The sequence below is a fragment of the Lissotriton helveticus genome, chromosome 5_1 (genome assembly GCF_964261635.1).
Source record: "Lissotriton helveticus chromosome 5_1, aLisHel1.1, whole genome shotgun sequence".
In the NCBI taxonomy this organism is placed as follows: Eukaryota; Metazoa; Chordata; class Amphibia; order Caudata; family Salamandridae; genus Lissotriton; species Lissotriton helveticus.
This window is the reverse complement of record NC_136065.1, coordinates 834,147,757-834,167,632: the sequence shown is the minus strand read 5'-3', so window position 1 is coordinate 834,167,632 and position 19,876 is coordinate 834,147,757. Positions and strand designations below refer to the sequence as shown.

At 41.5% G+C, this 19,876-nt stretch overlaps 1 long non-coding RNA gene across 1 annotated transcript in view; it reads right to left on the bottom strand.

Annotated features, from left to right (window-relative positions):
* The window catches only part of LOC144754943 (uncharacterized), an 875,965-nt gene that overhangs the window by 83,545 nt on the left and 772,544 nt on the right, over positions 1–19,876 (bottom strand). The window lies entirely within an intron of this gene.

The window sequence follows — 19,876 nt, the reverse complement described above, 5'->3', positions numbered from 1 at the left end:
GCCAACCTCTTTAGAGACACCGATTCAAAATGTTTTCCAGTCTCAATAGAAATTCGCTACCACCTGCTACGTTTATCCAACGGTTATCAACATTTTTACTCATCCAAAAGCCTCCTCCTACTGCTATGCCCTAAAAAAGAAATAATTTAAAAAAAACCTCCACTTTTATATCTCTTCCCTATCCTTTTCAATCAAAATAACAGACTAACATGTTCACTTCTCAAATTCCATATTCCACTATACTAACTCACCACTAATCCGTTATGGGTTCAAGAGTAGCGTGCTACTCACCAATAAAGCGTTTCAACACCCTATCAGGGTTTCAAGCGCTATATAAATGCAAACTTGATATCCCTTTTCTACCCCTCCCCAACCCTGCTTAATCCAAATCAAACTAATTCACCACTAATCCTTTTTGGGTTTCCTGAGTAGCGCACTTCAACACCCCATCAGGGGTAACAAGCGCTGTATAAATACAAACCTTTTTTCCTCTTCTATCCTTCTGCTATCCTTACGAATCCAAATAGCTGATTAACTTATCCACCACTTAAATTTTACTTGCTTGTTTCACTATAGTAATTCAACACTAATTCTCTATGGGTCCCGGAGTAGCGTGCTACTCACCGAGAAAAGCGATTTGACGCCACGTCAGGGGAAGCGACTTGGAATCTTTCAATACTCGCATTAAACCAAATAGATTTATATACTCAAACTTAATTGGTCGTAAATACCATGTTATGGTGGGCAATCATGGTAACCCTGTGGGATGGGAAACCTGTGGATGTGGAGACAACTCATTTGACAGGTAAGTGTATTTAAGCCAAACTTTCTGACTCACTTCATGACTGTACTTACAGAGTTTAAAAGTCTCACAGAGCTTTCAAGTCTCACAGGTGGCCCAGTCTATGCTTGTTCCTTGCATTTTAGGCCTTGTACTACCTCGTAAATTTAGGATTACACATCCTAGAATAAATAGAGAAAATCTGGATTGCTGAGCCACCTACACGTGAACCTGGGGAACTTAAGATCTCTTCAAATACGTTTTCTAATGCTGAAAGTGAAGGTTTCTTGCTGACTGGTATTTTTCCACTTCTACAAATGATGAAAAATGCACAGCAGCTACTTTTTCACGGTCCATGTATGACTAGTTGCTCCAGTACAATGTTTTTCATTTGCATTCTGAGACTTGCACTCCTGGATTTATAATGGGATAAAGAAGACTACAAGTAGGGTTGGCTTTAGCATTGGTGTCAACCACTCAAATGATCTCCTTCTCCACAGATTCCCTCACTCCCACCCCCCAACAGTGCCTCTCATCTCTTCACAGCCCCTCTAAATGTATGTATTTCCATTTATAGAAATACTCTTCGTAATGTAAGGTGTCATAGTGTCTCCAGTTACAAGGGAGGGGGTGTTGATCATTCTGATGTAGCCATGACCTAGAAGTTTCTCCCTGATTCGGGGAAGATTCCTGTGAGCATGAGCTGGATAAGAAATTGAAACATTTTCCCTGTTCATCTTATACTTGATGCCCGAGGAACTGAAGCTACTAGCAATCTTGCCATTCCCTACAGTTCTGTGCTTCAGATTGGGGTGAAAATCTCTCCAAATTGCGTCTTCCCAAATTAGTTGTTAAGTAATGTGAAGGGCATATAGGCACAGAGGAAGTGGGAGCACAGCCCAGGGAATGTTTGGGTGTTACTGGAGGCCTACTAGGGCTTAGTAATTTGTTGACTATCAACGTTAAAGATAAAACCAACAATTGTAGGGTGCCCACCTCCTCCTTTAAAGGTTGAACAAGGGAAATGGGAAATACTTCATTAGCATTGGAGGGGCACCCAGATACTGGCAAATTGATGGAATGCTTTTCGGGGTTAGTGCCTTCGGTGACATTAGTAATGACATTTAGCCGATCAGCTTGCAAGTTGTGTAAGGAGGAAAAAAAATCACTGCAAGGGAAATCAACCATACTGGATTTGTCATGCTGGAGGGAGTCACTCTGTTATATTGGATGACATTGTTAGTGCTAAAATATTAGGCTGTTCCAATTCTGATTGGGATGTCCTTGACTTAGTTTTAGGTTCTTCTGATTTGGCTGACAATCTGATTGACCATAACCATAGAACTAATCCACCACTAATTCCAACATACCGTTCAAATATACCAGGCCTCAAATGCCTGCAGGTATCAATGGCCCTGCTTCCCTTCTTAGCCTGATAGATTGACTTAGAGAGGCCTCCCGTGGAGACTTGCAGGAGACCCAATCATTACTACACAGTGACAGCCCACCTTATGCTGGTGGGGCTAGCACAGAGCCTGACCAGTCTGACCAGGCTCTAATTTTAGGATTTATAAATACCTCTAGTGCACTTACCATCTCTTCAGTTAATGTCAATATGATGGGGAGTGTACTTACTCCCATTCCAGTTAACGCTATCAAGATGGGGATGGAAGAAATGAAAGGCATTGTGTCACACATATATTCTATTAATATGGAAGGCCTCTCACTAATTTCCTGGAAGCTGGTTGGAATCAAATCAAAATTCAATGCACTACCCTATTTATCAGCCTATTCTTCACTCAATATATCTTCTAGCCCAACTTTCTGACTCATCTCTCACTACTTTCTCCTCTCTTTCCAATGCGCTACCCTATCTCACGCCCTATACATCTATCAATATATCCTCTACATCCAATCTCTCATTCATCCCAAACCCCATACCACTACAATGAGCCCCAAAATAACCCTTTCTTGACTTTCTCCTACTCTACCCCTCTTTGTATCATCTGACACCTCTTTTAATATACTGATCCCCCAAAACAAACCTCTCTAAACTCTCCCCTCTGAGTCTTCCCCTCCCCAAAACATTTTTACTCATCCAAAAGCCTCCTCCTACTGCTATGCCCTAAAAAAGAAATAATTAAAAAAAAAGCCTTCACTTTTATATCTCTTCCCTATCCTTTTCAATCAAAAGACCAGACTAACATGTTCACTTCTCAAATTCCATATTCCACTATACTAACTCACCACTAATCCGTTATGGGTTCAAAAGTAGCGTGCTACTCACCAATAAAGCGTTTCAACACCCCATCAGGGTTACAAGTGCTATATAAATGCAAACTTGATATCCCTTTTCTACCCCTCCCCAACCCTGCTTAATCCAAATCAAACTAATTGACCACTAATCCTTTTTGGGTTTCCTGAGTAGCGCACTTCAACACCCCATCAGGGGTAACAAGCGCTGTATAAATACAAACCTTTTTTCCTCTTCTATCCTTCTGCTATCCTTACGAATCCAAATAGCTGATTAACTTATCCACCACTTAAATTTTACTTGCTTGTTTCACTATACTAATTCAACACTAATTCTCTATGGGTCCCGGAGTAGCGTGCTACTCACTGAGAAAAGCGATTCGACGCCACGTCAGGGGTAGCGACTTGGAATGTTTCATTACTCCCATTAAACCAAATAGATTTATATACTCAAACTTAATTGGTCGTAAATACCATGTTATGGTGAGCAATCATGGTAACCCTGTGGGATGGGAAACCTGTGGATGTGGAGCCAACTCATTTGAAAGGTAAGTGTATTTAAGCCAAACTTTCTGACTCACTTCATGACTGTACTTCCAAAGTTTAAAAGTCTCACAGAGCTTTCAAGTCTCACAGGTGGGCCAGTCTATGCTTGTTCCTTGCATTTTAGGCCTTGTACTACCTCGTAAATTTAGGATTACACATCCTAGAATAAATAGAGAAAATCTGGAATTGCTGATCCACCTGCACGTGAACCTGGGGAACTTAAGATCTCTTCAAATACGTTTTCTAATGCTGAAAGTGAAGGTTTCTTGCTGACTGGTATTTTTCCACTTCTACAAATGATGAAAAATGCACAGCAGCTACTTTTTCACGGTCCATGTATGACTAGTTGCTCCAGTACAATGTTTTTCATTTGCATTCTGAGACTTGCACTCCTGGATTTATAATGGGATAAAGAAGACTACAAGTAGGGTTGGCTTTAGCATTGGTGTCAACCACTCAAATGATCTCCTTCTCCACAGATTCCCTCACTCCCACCCCCCAACAGTGCCTCTCATCTCTTCACAGCCCCTCTAAATGTATGTATTTCCATTTATAGAAATACTCTTCGTAATGTAAGGTGTCATAGTGTCTCCAGTTACAAGGGAGGGGGTGTTGATCATTCTGATGTAGCCATGACCTAGAAGTTTCTCCCTGATTCGGGGAAGATTTCTGTGAGCATGAGCTGGATAAGAAATTGAAAAATGTTCCCTGTTCATCTTATACTTGATGCCCGAGGAACTGAAGCTACTAGCAATCGAGCCATTCCCTACAGTTCTGTGCTTCAGATTGGGGTGAAAATCTCTCCAAATTGCATCTTCCCAAATTAGTTGTTAAGTAATGTGAAGGGCATATAGGCACAGAGGAAGTGGGAGCACAGCCCAGGGAAGGTTTGGGGGTTACTGGAGGCCTACTAGGGCTTAGTAATTTGTTGACTATCAACGTTAAAGATAAAACCAACAATTTTAGGGAGCCCACCTCCTCCTTTAAAGGTTGAACAAGGGAAATGGGAAATACTTCATTAGCATTGGAGGGGCACCCAGATACTGGCAAATTGATGGAATGCTTTTCGGGGTTAGTGCCTTCGGTGACATTAGTAATGACATTTAGTTGTGTAAGGAGGAAAAAAAATCACTGCAAGGGAAATCAACCATACTGGATTTGTCATGCTGGAGGGTGTCGCTCTGTTATATTGGATGACATTGTTAGTCCTAAAATATTAGTGTAAAGTAGACACAGGGTACTTTTGAAAGTGTCACTTTATTTCAAGTAATACGACACACCAGGTAGAGCAATCCGGTCACCAGCTCAATCATGGGCAGATGCAACATCCCTTATCAACTGTAAACCAACTGTCAGATGGCAATATACAAACGCGCGCTATCAGACGAAATGTATGCAAATAAGGGACGCGCGGAGGGGACGGGAACAAGGAAGGGACATTTAGGAGAGGGGAAGTTACGACCGTAACACATCTCCTTCGGATGGGAAAGAGGAGAACAAAAGAGAACAACAACATGTAACAGTTAATCAAAAAGGCTCCTAGTAACACCTGAGTCTGTCCACAAAAGGACTATGTAGGAACGGGTGAGAGGTACTACCCAATTGTCAACTTATGTGGTTATCCTACAACAGACTTCTAGTTATCTTCAGTACCAAATCCACTGGAGGTGTTACTGAATACGAGGTTCATTTGTTCCGCAAAGGTCAACGCAATGTCCTGACCCTCCTCCAACTTGGATGAGTAAACTTCACAAGAGGATGCTGCTGAGTCTTCTGATCCCCTGAACTTGTCCTCACCTGCAACACCATTATGCATCCAGTCAGCTCCTAAGTTTACTTTGTGGTGTGGGCATTGTACTGGTTTGTGTGCTTCTTTATTTACCTCCTCTGGCTTCTCTTAGTCTGACCAGACCCAGCAGTCCATTTTACTATCGTGTTCCACACTTCTCTTACTTGTACCATCTTCTCCATCCTGGTGAGTGATAGTAGCATTAAAATCCTTTTTCTTGGGTAGTTTCCGGGGCCAGACCATATTGCGTCTACGCCCTCTAATACAACAAGTCTCATTTTCAGTGTCATCATCGGTGTCAGGTCTTGACCATCTTCCAGCCCCATTTCTTTGATCATGATCAGTACCAGTGCCACTGTTAAATTTCATTTCAATGAGTTCCACATCATTAGCACAAGCCTCATCAGAGACCTGTCCTTCCTTCCGTTTCATCGAGTGACTACCGCAAGAGGACGCCGTTAAGTCTTCTAGGCCGCAGAACTCATGTTCTCACTTGTATTCTACGAGCACACTCTTCTTCCCTAACTCAACTTTATATAGTGGACATTGTGAGAGTTCTTGCGCTCCCTTAATCTCATCCTCCAACTTATCACTATATAACCATTGATCATACTCTCTTTTATTGTCACACTTCGACTCAACAAAACACATACCATCTTCCCTTTCTTGGTTAAAGTCATCGGCATATTCCTCTCTCGTTTCAGTCTTGGGCACGGCCAATGTAGTTCCATGCCGCTCATCCCTGAAATTTAGATGGTTAGGCTTACATTTTTCCTCCTCTTCACCATTAGTTTGTGTTACCTCAAGTTTTCCTTTTCTTTCAAATTCACATTTTTTTACTATTTCTTCTTCACTGTCTTTTCTCTCATATTCTTTGCTTATATTCATTTCGTCGTCCATTCCTTGGTAAGTTTCTTGTTTTATTTTGAATTTGTCCTTAGCTGCTTCTTTTTCCCCTTTCTTTCTCCTTACAGTTCCTTCCTTACCTACCACGAACTTAGATGGTGGTGTTTTTGCATTTAACAACTCATCCTTTGCTATTTGTGTACTCTTGTTTGGCACCAGCCCTCTTATGTGTTCTTTAATTTTTTGATTTAGCGATATTCTTAGTTTTCTTTGATCCTTCCACCCTAGTACAGTGGGTCCATTATCTGATATGTATATCGTACTCCTTGTACTTCTCTTCTTGTAACTTAATTCCAGCTCTTTGTATCCTATTAAGTTAATGTCCTCCCCTGTGTACGTTTTTAGGGATATGTCGGTCTCTTTTAATTCATTTCCAAGCGTTTCAGCTAATTTTCCATTCCATATACTAGTGCCTACTACAGTATAATGTGACCCTGAATCAGCGATTATTTCTTTTTCTACTCCTCCTATGATGATGGTACACACTTGGTTTATTTTACTTGTGTTGACCACCTCTTTGTTATCCATTACTTCCTTGAAAACTTCATATCTTTGTACATCAACAGACGTCCCTTGCTTATAATGTTCATCTAACACATTCATGACACTCTCAAACACATTCCTATCAGTTCCCTTATTGATTTTCTTTTCCATGTTATAGTACATTTTCCGTCCACCAGCTCCCAAACTTTGTAATAATATTTCAGCCTTTTCCTCTGGTTTAAACGGCTCTTCATCTTCGTCAAAAATGGATATATAATTCTGGAAATATTCCTTCCACTCACCCCATTCTGCAATATTAACACCATCCTCTTTCATAAACGGCTCAGGTGGCGGTAAATTATAAATTTTGTTTATATCCATGTTGATTTCGCTATTAATTTCTACCTTTATCCAACAGTAATGTTACTTCTTTTTGTTATACGTGTTAAATATGCCAATAAAATATAACTTTTCCTAGTATTCAACTTAAAAGGATACAGTCTTTGGGCTCATACAGCTTATTTTGTTCTGAAAATGGCTCGTAGGACGCTCGTTTTAATTATTGCCAGGGATTCTCGTGTGAAGATGCAATTACAGCATTCAACGGTAAGGTGGCGCCACTACGTGATGGCGTCGCTCTCCCTTTCGCGCCACAATGCAGAGGAAAATGATACGCCCATAGAGCGCCGCCAGGAACTATAGTCTTGTCTACCTAACGTTCCTGAAACTGATGCTTCAAAGTAAACTAATTATTCCTTGCGAATCCTTAAGAAGAAGTGTTACACAGACAGTCAACACTCGCTGATGCTGATTTACAACTAAGGTGTAGTCAAGTTTCTTCGCTTTGCGCTGGGGAGAGTCACACTTCTATCCTTCAGGCAGTTTTCACATCCAAGGGATTCCGCTGCAAAAATGCGCCTCAATTCCACTTTAACACGGCTAACTTGTAATGCGGGAAGATTATTTCAGTGAAGCATACATACTCTCAGCTAAACTTAGATCTAGGGGCTATCCACACCGCCTGGTAAAAAACTCCATGAAAAGGGCATGGTACTGTCCCAGAGAGACCCTTCTTGAACCCAAACCTAAACCGACCACTAACAAATTGGTATGTGTCACTACCTTTTCTACTATCTCCAATCGTATAAAACAAAGTATAAAAAGGAACTGGCACATACTCAACTCTGGTCAACTGGAATGGGAAACCCCTCTATTTGCTTTCCGAAAAAGTAAAAATCTGAGGGATCAGCTGGTCAGGGCTGCCTTACCATCCACATCGCCCATGAACAACACTCTCAATGACCTCTGGCAATTACCACCTCTGCGAGGCCACTCCAAGTGTGGGTCATGTGTGGTGTGTGATTTCACTATAGAATGTAAGGAATTTGTATATAAAGATGTTAAAAGTAAATTAAGGACTTTTACCAACTGCAACAGCTGTAATATCGTATATGCAATCTTTTGTCCATGCAATCTGATTTATGTAGGCCAAACAAAACAGAAAATCAAACTTCGGATTTCCCAACACAGGAGCAGGATCCGTTGTGAGACACCCAATGCCCCCCTTGTCGAACATTTCTCAATCAAAGGGCACACCGAGAATGAAATTCGCTGGACTGTGATCAGCCAGGTAATCGTTCCACCTAGAGGCGGAGACCTGGCTCAAATGCTCAACAAAGAGGAGCTCAAATGGATACTTAAAACGGACAGCCTAAACTCCGGGCTGAACCTCCAAGAAGGATGGACTTCCCTAATTCAGTGACTTGCTCACCGATGAACTTTGGCTGCTAAATCTGGCTGTCTCAGACATTTGAAATCACGTTTAATTAATTTTCTGTGCAAATTGATTTAATTCTTGTGTCTAAACGATTGGATGTTAGTATGTGATGTACCTAGATTTTAATTTTCGTAATCACTTTCACTGAGCACTTCCTATAAGGTATAAAAGTGTCTGCACTCCCAAGATGGCCGCCACCACTTGTCCGCCGTTTATTTTTATGGCCCGGCTCCTCCCCGGCTGCCCAACCAACCAGAGCCCTCTTAAGACCACTTTCCACTTCCCCACGAGGAAGCCAGGAAAAAGGCCACATTCACCGACTAAACCGGTAAGCAGCAACTGCGCAAAGGGATTTGTAATATACTGGCTCTCTGTTCCCCAGCAAACCTCCTCATTGATACAATCCTTTATCCTTAGGTAACTCCTGGCACCGCTTGATTACTTTATCGTAACGCGGTCCAAATCGCCAAATCCATTCCAGGGTAAGTTTCTACTTAAACCTGGTCACCATGCAGATGGCTCCTGCATCATTAGTCAATTCCTCCCTAAATCACTTGTCTATCTTTACAGGTTCGCTGCCCTCCACTGGGTAATATCCCGCTGCCGCCCGATCGGTTTTGATTTAATACGCGGTAAGCCTAGTCATTGCCCGGCCCAGTTTGTTCGTTCACTGCATCACCCGGTACCTCCCAGCACGCAGACTGCTTCTGCCGTCCGAGCGCACTCGGCTCACGCACACCGCGGGCACCTACACTCGGTCCGAGCGCACGGGTTTTACCCTACCCGTCAAGGATAATTTCACGGCGCATAATTCACAGGATATCGCCCCTCATAGCGACCCCAACACTCTGTCAGTATGTACGGGTTGTTATTACTCGCCACGCTATTATCAAGGTATACTCACACGGACTCTGCTCTCCGTAGCCCACATTAGACCACCTTTTGAATGTTCATTTTAATTTTAATTTTAATTTCTTTGAACCTTCCTGACACTGTTTAGACGGGACTCTACACTTAAGTGCATCAATGCCACACGGCATAGAACCTAGGATTTTCACGCTTTCACTGCGCCTGTTTAGTAGGTTACCATAAGTTACTGAACATGTTATAAGTTGAAAATGTACATATGCTATTTCTTTTTTCTTCCTCCCCTTCCTAGGCAATTAGAGGCTTAAAAAACGTTAAGGCATTATTTTTTGTCCTGATGATGGTCCCCATGATCTAAGTAGTGGGACCGAAACGCCGTCGACCTGCCTCGCACCTTATACATAACTTGATTAATATGTAATGTATTGTAAATGGTGCATCTTGATCTTTCTGTATATATGAATCTCTGAAACGGAAAACGTTAATTTTGCCTTAAAAGCCTTCTTCTTCTCTGTATGGGATCTAGGAGTGTCTGGGTACAGGCTTGTACCCCACACTGGTGAATGTCGAAGGTATTCCTTCTGATTGTAAATTGATACTCATTGAGTAAACTTGAAGACCACTGTCCGGCTGGACATGTCGCTCTCAATATAGAATTGATTCTGTCTATATTCATTTTTTCGTATTATTTTGTATGCATGGGACCGCTGTTGTTCTCAAAAATATGCCCCCCGAGGTCCTATGCTGACTTAATTGGGGTCCCTTGTTGTTCCTAACATAACTTGTAATGTGCTGCACTATTCTTAGGAGTTACATTAATTCAAGCATCGACGCTGTGGAGATTTCACCATACTTGCTAATGTCCCAAATAAGCACAACTGAGGGAACGCTGTTTCCAATATTAGTCGATATCACCACATTAAATCTCGCCGATTCCTTTATGCTGCTCAAATCTATTCAGTTGCTCATTCTTATTTTCCCTCTTAACTTCAAAATTTATTTAAATATTTGTGATCGCTGTCACGTTTAGTTCCGCCTCTTGCTTTTCAAAAGTTAATAAGTCTTAAAATGGCCACAAGGCGGCTGTGCGTTAATACACTTGCTATTAAGTATGCGCTGTTGTTTGATGATTATTCAGTTGCACAATGGAGATCTGAGGAGAATCTCACTTCGAACGCTGTTTGCGCGCCGATTCACATTAAATTCATAAATGCGGTTACACAGAACGATTTGTCCTCTGCCTCGCTCACTTCTCCTCAAATTAGCTTAAAGCGCTCACCTCATGAACTAGCGTTGATTCCAGTGTTCTTCAACCTGGGTCTTACTTTTCTTCAATATTTCAAATCACGAGAACGCCCAAGGTTAAATCATTATTTACTGGTCACATTTAATTCGCTTTAAGTTCAAGGGAATTTTTTCCAACTCAAGTATGCGCCGTTGTTTGATGATTATTCAGTTGCACAACGGAGATCTGAGGAGAATCTCACTTCGAACGCTGTTTGCGCGCCGATTCACATTAAATTCATAAATGCGGTTACACGGAACGATTTGTCCTCTGCTTCGCTCACTTCTCCTCAAATTAGCTTAAAGCGCTCACCTCATGAACTAGCGTTGATTCCAGTGTTCTTCAACCTGGGTCTTACTTTTCTTCAATATTTCAAATCACGAGAACGCCCAAGGTTAATTCATTATTTACTGGTCACATTTAATTCGCTCTAAGTACAAGGGAATTTTTTTTCAACTCATTCAAATATCAAAATTTTGCCGGAAATCACGGAGGCTCTTTTTTTCCTCAACTCATATATTCTTCGTGTGGAAATACACGCTTAAAGATGTAAACCTTGAAAATTCTTCAGTGGTGGGTTCTCCGGTGTGCCGTCCTCGTCGCCAAATTTGTAAAGTAGACACAGGGTACTTTTGAAAGTGTCACTTTATTTCAAGTAATACGACACACTGGGTAGAGCAATCAGGTCACCAGCTCAATCATGGGCAGATGCAACAGCCCTTATCAACTGTAAACCAACTGTCAGATGGCAATATACAAACGCGCGCTATCAGACGTAATGTATGCAAATAAGGGACGCGCGGAGGGGACGGGAACAAGGAAGGGACATTTAGGAGAGGGGAAGTTACGACCGTAACAATTAGGCTGTTCCAATTCTGATTGGGATGTCCTTGACTTAGTTTTAGGTTCTTCTGATTTGGCTGACAATCTGATTGACCATAACCATAGAACTAATCCACCACTAATTCCAACATACAGTTCAAATATACCAGGCCTTTAATGCCTGCAGGTATCAATGGCCCTGCTTCCCTTCTTAGCCTGATAGATTGACTTAGAGAGGCCTCCCGTGGAGACTTGCAGGAGACCCAATCATTACTACACAGTGACAGCCCACCTTATGCTGGTGGGGCTAGCACAGAGCCTGACCAGTCTGACCAGGCTCTAATTTTAGGATTTATAAATACCTCTAGTGCACTTACCATCTCTTCAGTTAATGTCAATATGATGGGGAGTGTACTTACTCCCATTCCAGTTAACGCTATCAAGATGGGGATGGAAGAAATGAAAGGCATTGTGTCACACATATATTCTATTAATATGGAAGGCCTCTCACTAATTTCCTGGAAGCTGGTTGGAATCAAATCAAAATTCATAGAGCAATCTACGCTTACTACGCCTTACAGAGACTCCACATGACCCTCAATGATCTCATGACGAGACAAGCTGCACAAACTGTGGTCACCTTGGCGATTGCTCTACTGGTATGGCACACTGGTTGTGGTGGGGGGGATGGGGGGGTGGGGGTTCTTGGTTTCTGGTTTTGAAATTCTGTCTCTTTATCAGACCCAGCACTTACAGTTCTTGCATCGCGCTTCCGATTTGGCACATGCACCTCGATTACAGTTTGCTCTATGGAGAAGACATGCTTGTCTGTCTCAAACGCTATCTATATGAAGTGCCCTCCCTTTGCAATGTATTGTCTGTGTTCACTTTTGAAATCCATAAAACAAATTTGAATTTAAAATTCATAGAGCAAGATTGGTTCTCTTTTATTAGGAATTATGATGTTCGTTTATTCCAACAGTCCTGGGCACTGGACAGTTTTTGTTTTTTCGTACCGAGTGGAAGCATACCACCGAGGAAGTCTGGGCGGGTGGCGGGTAGCGGGTGGCGGGTGGTTTATTAATGCTGGTAAAGACCAACATTTTCTATACTCTTGAATTATTGGAGGTAGACACACCTGATTTAATGGGGGTAATGCTTGAATTCCCTACTGGTTTGAAAATGGTTATACTAAATATATATGCTAGATCTACGGCTTCAAAGAGAGGATCACAGATTATCTCTCTTTTAGATGATTTGGCTGTCCAGTTCCAACAGAAGCCTAAGGTGATTGTAACTAGTGATGCTAAGTCTTCATCTGAACCAACTCAGTCTCTTAATATGATAACAGAAAAAGAAGATGAGCAATAGGCATCCCTAGCCTTGAGGGTAAATCTTAAAAATCTCAAAAATACATTTGTCCTTCTTAGCTATGAGCTAAATTTATGCATCTTGGCACACTGCGGAGGACTGATATTTACATAATAAGCAGTTTAAATTACGTTTTTATCGTATATAGTTATTGAGTTATGAAAAAAAATGATGTGATGTTCTCTGATATAGTTGCAATGAAAATGGAAAACATACTATAAATTCAAAAATAAATTTCTCCCACATAGTTTTGTGCCAAATGTATGAAAGCTGGCAAAGTGCAGCAGATTGAACTTACTAGATAACACATACTTTGAATTAAGTTTCTACCTAATATATTTCCTGACTTGTAACATGAAACGTAGAGAATGCTTTGTCAACTTTCCAGCAAAAAGCACATAGGCCAAACCTAAAATGATTTAGAAATTAAAATACACAATATCTTTCCAAGTTCCAGCCTCTTAACCATTGTGTATGATAGAATGGAGGCTAATGTGAGATAGTCCTGATAGCAGGGCATAATAGTAACAAAGATAATTAAAAAATATTATGATATGACAGAGCCACAACCTATGCATGCATAAGTAGTAGCTGGGAGCTGTGCTAACATAGTTTCAAAGTCAAACTCTATGTATAAATACCTAGAAATAATGAAATAGAGATAAGTAGCATTCTTGAAACCTATACGTTTTTGTAAAAACTTTTCTTTTTGACAGGTTTGAACTTAGCTAGGAGAAGATAGAGATTCCTTGAGTGATGCACCATGGAGATTACTTTGTTAAAGTTTGTATGTGGCTGGTGCAAAAAAAAATGAGTTTGATCAGAATGAGGGACTTGATTGGATTACTTTGTAGGGCAGATAAGCAGATTCTAAAATCAACCTATTAGTCCCTTGTGTGGCAAGAGATAACTAGGGGCTCTCTGGTCCACCGTACTGTGCGTTTATTGGCCTTTAAACCTATTCCAGCTTTTGAAAACGATATGGACATTCCTACACCACCGCTGGCTGGGAGCTTGTTTATCAGATTTAGAATAGGCTGTTTGCCCCTTTGATCGTTCAGTACAAAGTTGAATAACTTCTCGTCTGATTCCTGCCCAGCCTGTAGCATGAATCCAGAGACCCTTGATCATGTTATGTTTGTATGTCCTGAATATCGTGGTGCATGCAGAAAATGATTGCGCCAGATTTGTTTATTCATGGGAATATTACATTTTCAAGAGGCAAAAACAATACTAATGACTGATACATCTGGTCCGGTTGTTTTTTCTGTGAGTCGGTTCTTGTTTAACATTTGGATTAAGCGAGATGCATTTTAGAAATCATTGTAAATTTTAGCATTTTTAGGGCATGAGCTGTCCTGAGGAAACAAGTTTAATATTTATTGGCTACTTTTTTCTAGAACAACTTTCTGCACATTGCACTTTTTAATACATAACAAGTTTTATCCACTAGGAACCCGGAACATTTCAAAATGATCACAGAGATAAAATGAGAATTTGAGGGATTATGTTGATGGTCTGAGAGTAACATTGGTAACAAAATTGTACTGTGTGATGTTGCTGGGGAAACATTTTATGATTGCATTGTATTGTTTTATTTACTAGATATATTATGAATCAAGTTTACTGAATCAAGCAAATCGTTATATGAATTAAATGGATGTTTTGTACCCTTAATAGTTATGACACCGAATAAAAGATCTTGATCTGTAGGTGTCAGAGTGCTTTACATCATACACACATACCACACTAGCATAAGTACAAGGTTGAACTGGGATAAGAAATAGAAATCAGCCCAGGCTCAAAATAGGTGACCCCATTTAGCAAAGCAAATAGCTAAAAGAAAGTGGTAATATTTGGGAAATTAACACTAGAATCCAGCCCACAATAAGGTCCTGAACCTACGCCTTGCATGCCGCCCTTTTAAATGGTTCGTAGCTCACTGTGCTATATTAGAAGTGTTCTAAATTATGAAACACAAGTCACAAATAGACCTCGGTGACCAAAGTAGTAACCCACTGAGCTGTCAAATTAAAATACAAGTCAGTGAGTTTCATGTTACAGGTTGTGCTTTGAGACAGGCACATCAACCTTTGGTGCTACTTTAAGATGTCATAACTGTGACTAGTCAAAACACAGATCTCTCCAGCACGTACATTAACCACCAGAGTTATATTACTGATATTATTTTACAGTGTAAATTGCTCTGCACTCAAATATAAGGCTGCTGTCCTGCCTGTCACACCCCACCAGATTGTACTATCTTTCAATCCCCCGAGTTTGGTGCATGGGGCAGCGGCAGTGGTCATATTGCGCTAAAGATGACATTTACTACAAAATTGAGAATGCAAAGCAAAAACCTGGACTGGAGCAATTCTTGATGCCCATGCGTGTGCAGCTCATCCAGTCCAGGTCATTTACGTGCATGCTGAGACTTGTAGTCATATTTTAATCCATTGCAAAACAAGAACTACAAGTCCCAGGATTCAATGAAAATTCCTGGGCTGAAGGAGCTGAAACTAGGAAACGTGAGAGTTCTGAAACGAGTAAGAAAACCGATAACAAACTGCCAAGTTATCCATCCTAAATTAGTGATTTGTTTCCCTCTATGCAGTTAAGAGCCCGAGCCGGGTAAGGCAAAACTGGACCAATGGAGGCCCGGGCCAAATGCCGCACAGAGGGGGGAAGCCTCCCCCAGGGGGGCAAGCCCTAGAAAAAGAAGGCCAATCAGGGGGAGCAGTCCGGAAGCCGCAGAGGTGGTTATGAAGGGGGCAAGCAGCCCCCTCGAGCATTCAATCCCCTCCGATGGCAGGAGAAGAAAGGAATACCGCCATCAGGAATCCCAGCAAAGGAGAAGCAACATCCACAGGGAGGAGAATGAACGTGGAAGAAGTTACCGTGCATCCACCGGGAGGAGAAGGAATGTGGAAGAAGTTGACGTGCTGGGGAAGAAGCAGGGACGCTGGCGAGGCAACGAAACATAGGCATGACGGCACCAGCACCTAGAGCCAGTGTTGTGTAGGTCTCTATATGCCCTATACAGGATCTGCGTGTTTGGATAACATGGACGGTAGGATTGGTGGCAGACTGGTTCTGAGCACACCCACCAAGAAATGTTAGCCTGTTTTGTATTCGCAAGCTCACAGTGCCACTAGAGTTTCCTTTTATCGGGTAGAGAATAGTTTCTGGCAACCTTAGAACATGACAACCCTGATCCCTCAGAATCGTGGAAACAATGCACTACTTTTCTCTCTGTCACTCGTGCTCACTTATCTGTCTCAGAGATAAAAAGAATAAACAGTCTGGGCGGTTCAATAAGGATTTATTGAACAGTTGTTATTCTCGTGTGGTAGATAAGTGCTGCAACAACATTTAGACAGTAGCAGAGATATATGATTAGCAGTACAATGAATATAAAAGGATAGTAGAGTTCTACCATCTTGTCATAAGTATGAATAATTACATGAATATAAAATGCATGATAAAAGTGTGCATACCCCTACGATGAATATCTAGCTGTACCTCAGTGCACTTAGCATGTGAGTAGGTGTGTAGCCAAGATTCCCTCTAGGATTAAGTCGAACCCCTTTACCTGAATTGTGAGAATGTAGGAGCCCTCTCTTGTCTCGAGTTGGACACCCCGCAAGGGATATTCAGACCACTGTCAGCTGGAGTGTCGGCATGCAGGAGCCTCAGCATCTCTGGTCAGTGTGTTGGCCTGGAAGTCTCGGTTCCCTCTGCCTTATCTGGGTAAGATGTGTTGTATTTATACCCGAAAGCATCTAGGGCTTCTTTGTCCCTTGTATGATTTGTATGATCCTTTATCAGACTGAGGAAGACGTAAGCGATGAGCCTTGTACATAGATATTGTCCAGGTGATGTAGTTTCTGCCTTGTTTCGAAGAATCCTCGTGCATAATGTATGAACCCATTAGAGATGTTATAGGAGGCCATTGTTAGGGAAAAAAGCCCCTTCTTCACCCAGAACTGAAACTAGATAAGGTTCAATTCTCAGAGCTCATTATTGTGTAGTGTGGGGAACTAATGTAAGTGAAAGATCATGCCTATATAAGGGCATCTCGAATCATGTCTATATTAGGGCATCTAGAGTCAAGCCTATATTAGGGCCTCTATATAAAACATAACACCCACTCCTCTTCCAAACTAGACGATAATGATCAATGCTAGCAAACCACTATGTATTCAGGTCACTAGCGCACAATAAAATTAGACCGCTATTAAAACCATTTTAAAAATATCTAAAAACTGTGTCTTTAAAAAATTAAAAAGAAAAGGTTCTGATCTTTTGGATTGCCACTCGGGCTAAATGTCCAATTAGTTTCTTTATAGAAGGTATATTATTACAAGCAGATGAAGGCCACATTTTTTCCAGTGAAAGTGTCAATTTAGGAAATGTTCCAATTTTCGTGCGTTTTGTTTACGAGAAGAAGGATGAAGCCGAATTCTTTCTCAGCACACGATGAGCCTATCCGGGATTAAATGTTCTGGCTGGGAGAAGTAACGGCATTGTTGCTTGCTACTGCAGATGACGAGGATCACACCTTGCAAAGGATGTCGATTGCAGGATATCTGTTGCACAGTGTCATTTAGAAATATCATCTGCTGTGGAATGAAGCATGCTCTAAATAGCCCTTCTGTTCCCTGGACTTGCCAGTCCCTAGAACCCCAGACTGATTTTAAGTCTATTGTATCTTTCCATAGCCAAACCCCTGTTCAGACAGTTGGGCAATAAAGGAAGCAAAGTAAATCTGTTTGGTGTTTGTCAGCATAATTTTCAGTGCTGAAGTCGGTGTAAATTTATAATGAAATGGCGTGTGCTCAGTGGTGTTAAAACCTGAAAAATATGAGAATTTCTGTACAAACGTTGCTGAACTACTTTTAGGTGGTGTAGGGCAATGTTCCCACTGATGGTACTCAAATACATTTCTAGGTGAAATAGAGTTGTGCAGGAAATGATGTCCATTATGTTGGCAACGGTACAACGTGTCATAGTCTGAATAACCATCTGTTGAACTTGGCCCTTTTTGCAGGGTCATCCCTAAACTTTTTGCCTTTCTCCTAGCCTTTTTTCTGACATGGTGTCGGGGGTTTTAGGACTCTGGGTACTTTAGCGCTGCTATCCAGTGTAAAGTGTGTGTGCTCTCTGTGATAAATATGGTAAGATTGGTCTACACCTGTTTGGCCTATTTAATTTACCTGTCAGCCCCTTGTAAAGTGGTATCTCAGATACCCAGGGCTGGTAAATTAAATGCTACTGGTGGGCTTGCAGCACTGATTGCGCCAACCACCAAAGTAGCCTTTCAAACCTATCTCGGGCATCTGCCATTATAAGGGCCTGTGCACGCAGTGTTACTGCCGCTGTGACCTGGCACCTAAAGTATGTGCCATGTCCGTGACCCCCCTTTTACTACATGTCAGTCACCCTAAGGTAGGTCCTAACTAGCCCTATGGGCAGGATGCATTATAGGTAAAGGATGGGACGTGTACCGTAAGTGTGTGATGTAGTGTAGTTCCTATTTTCCCAATAGGCTCTGCGCATTGGAATAACATATACAGCAGTTTAGACGTAGGACTGAGGTCATCTAGGTCTCTACTGACTATGTTAGACTTAATTAGGTTTGCCAGCTAGCTCAGAGGTCACTAGAAACGTTCTCGAGTAAACAAGGAGGTGTTACCTTCCCTGAATAGACAAGAAGGGATTAGCTTCTGACAACCGCATAAACATGACAACTTTGCTCCCTCAGAATAAAGAGTATATCTCCAGAGTCGTGTAAAAACAATAGACAGCTATTTCACTCAGTCAATCGTGCATGCTTAATTTCACCAGGAGTGCAGAGAAATAGAGAGACGGGCATTTTCAATTAAAAGTTGTTATTTATTGAGCAGTCTTCTTTCTCATGCAAGAGAAATGAATTGCCACAATTGCAATACTTATCATGAAGTAAAGTGCGTACTGTAAAAGGAGTATTATGAAATAATACTGTAAAAGCATTGATATGGTTTCTTAGCCATATGATACTTTAAAACGGATAAAATATATACATACATAAAAACATTGACTAACCTACTCAACTGGTGCTTCTAATATACACCTACCCCGGTGTACCTGTCCTAAGCCTAATACGTGGGAAGGAGTAAGTAAGTTGCAGTTTAAGTTAAGTTGGTTTTTAGCCAAGAATCTGAATCAAGAATTCTCTTAACGTTTTAGTCAGCTCCGTACCTTGGTTTATAGAATGAAGGAGGTCTTGCATCTCTCTCTCAGGACTCGATCTCCCAGCAACCCGCAAGGGTGACTGGAAACACCGGAGCTGGATTTCTCGGCAGGAGAAAAGACAGCGTCTCTCTCAGTGCGTCAAATGGGAGCGTCGGCTTCCTTCAGCACTCGCATCAGCTGGGTGTCGGGCAAGTAGATAGCCGCTCTGCTCCAAACCACTGTGTGTTTGCTTAAGGCAACGTTGGTATATTTATACCTGAAAGGTGCCGTGTTTGACGTAAGGTTGGACATAAGACGTCACTAAGAACTAACAGTTCTTTCTGGACTCCAGGAGTTCTTGTGCAAATCAAAACAAAAGCAGGGGGATTTCCCGGGCTGCTGGAGGCTTGGTTTGTTTAAAGAATGCGTTGTACTTTCTAGGAGTCTATGGGAGTAGCCTTGCCGTATTTGGACTGCATGGGCTATGACTAAATATGGACATGATTCTTATGCCTTTATAAGGATATGTTTTGTTATAACCACACAAGGGCATGAATCGGGGATATTTAATTAGGGTCCTAGATACATTCACAACACCCACTCCACGTATTAATGTCCATCATTACTAAATACTAAGCAATACTAAACATATAACGATGCATGTGTTTTCCAACACACCCCAAAATACATAAATTGCATTTGAAATGGTATATGGTATATACACGAAAATGAGTATTTGTACTGTACGTTTTTCAAGCGTTTTTCACTGTACGTTTTTCAATC